The sequence below is a fragment of the Aplysia californica genome, unplaced genomic scaffold, assembly GCF_000002075.1.
Source record: "Aplysia californica isolate F4 #8 unplaced genomic scaffold, AplCal3.0 scaffold00077, whole genome shotgun sequence".
Classification (NCBI taxonomy): Eukaryota; Metazoa; Mollusca; class Gastropoda; order Aplysiida; family Aplysiidae; genus Aplysia; species Aplysia californica.
In genome coordinates this window covers 869,358-869,764 of record NW_004797347.1, presented here as the reverse complement: position 1 = coordinate 869,764, position 407 = coordinate 869,358, and positions in this window count along the sequence as shown.

The following is a 407-nucleotide window of genomic DNA, read 5'->3' as shown; positions in this document are numbered from 1 at the left end:
GAAATCCACGGCCGTTTTAAACGATGTCTTGCTGGTTACAAATGAGTTGTAAGAATACCAAAAGTATGGCTTCTGTTAATCTCGGAAATCTTGCTTTCTGCTATATTGGACACAAAAATAACAAAAGCAAAAGTAATACAAAAAAGGAAGTAACAACTAGAACTCAAAGATTTTAACAAGCTTTACAAAAACAAAAACAAAGAAAAAAAACCCTGATATGATCAACACGGCGGGCAACGCCTTACAAAGTAAACTCCTCCAACCTTGCGAAGAATCGCTCATGTTTGTAATTGACCTTGAGCAAAGATCATCAGGGACTCCAACCATACAGGTGAACGACGAAAAAAAACAAAAAAACAAAGGAAGTTGAGCCAAACCAACATTCATAAAGGCAAACAAAACGAAGC